The sequence below is a fragment of the Geospiza fortis genome, unplaced genomic scaffold (assembly GCF_000277835.1).
Source record: "Geospiza fortis unplaced genomic scaffold, GeoFor_1.0 scaffold171, whole genome shotgun sequence".
Lineage (NCBI taxonomy): Eukaryota > Metazoa > Chordata > Aves > Passeriformes > Thraupidae > Geospiza > Geospiza fortis.
In genome coordinates this window covers 10,158,032-10,158,701 of record NW_005054313.1, presented here as the reverse complement: position 1 = coordinate 10,158,701, position 670 = coordinate 10,158,032, and positions in this window count along the sequence as shown.

Genomic DNA, 670 nt, shown 5'->3' with positions numbered 1-670 from the left:
GGGGGGGAAATGGTTTTTAAAGGACCAGGGCGGTGGCCTCCCGTCCAGGAGCCTGGCCCGGGGTCAGGGCGGCGCCGGAGCAGCTCAGGATCAGCTCCCCCCACGGCTGGCTGCGGGATGGGGAGCTTGGGGGGAGTCCCCAACCCTAGGGACAATCGGTGTCAACAGGGGTGCCTTGTGCCGCGCGAGGCTGCATCACCTGCGAGGGGACAGCACTGCCCGTGTCATTTGTGTCCCCTCGAGAGGACACGGTCATCCCAGCCCTTTCCAGCCACGACGAGAGGGAGAGAGGGGAGTGCCACCTGAAATGTCCCCTCTTAGCGCCAGGCGACACCGAGCGGTGCGGGGCTGCTGGCCACGAATGTCACAAATGTGCCCCAAGGCTGGGGACACTCGTCAGGACGTCCATAAAGCCCCGCCGGGGATGGCTCTGGCACCTCTTACAACACCGGGCACAACGCTCTGTGGTCTGTCCCGGTGCCCCCGCGTCCCTCCCGCGAGTGTCCCCGCGCGGAGCCGCATCCGAGTGCGGGGACAGGCTCGGGGCTGCCAACCCCTCCGTGACCCGCACGGCTCCGTGTCCCTCGGGCGTGGGCACGTGCTGGTGCCACGGATGCCGTGCCACGCGTGCCTGCGGGCACCGTCACCCTGCCGCTGCCCCCTCTCCCCG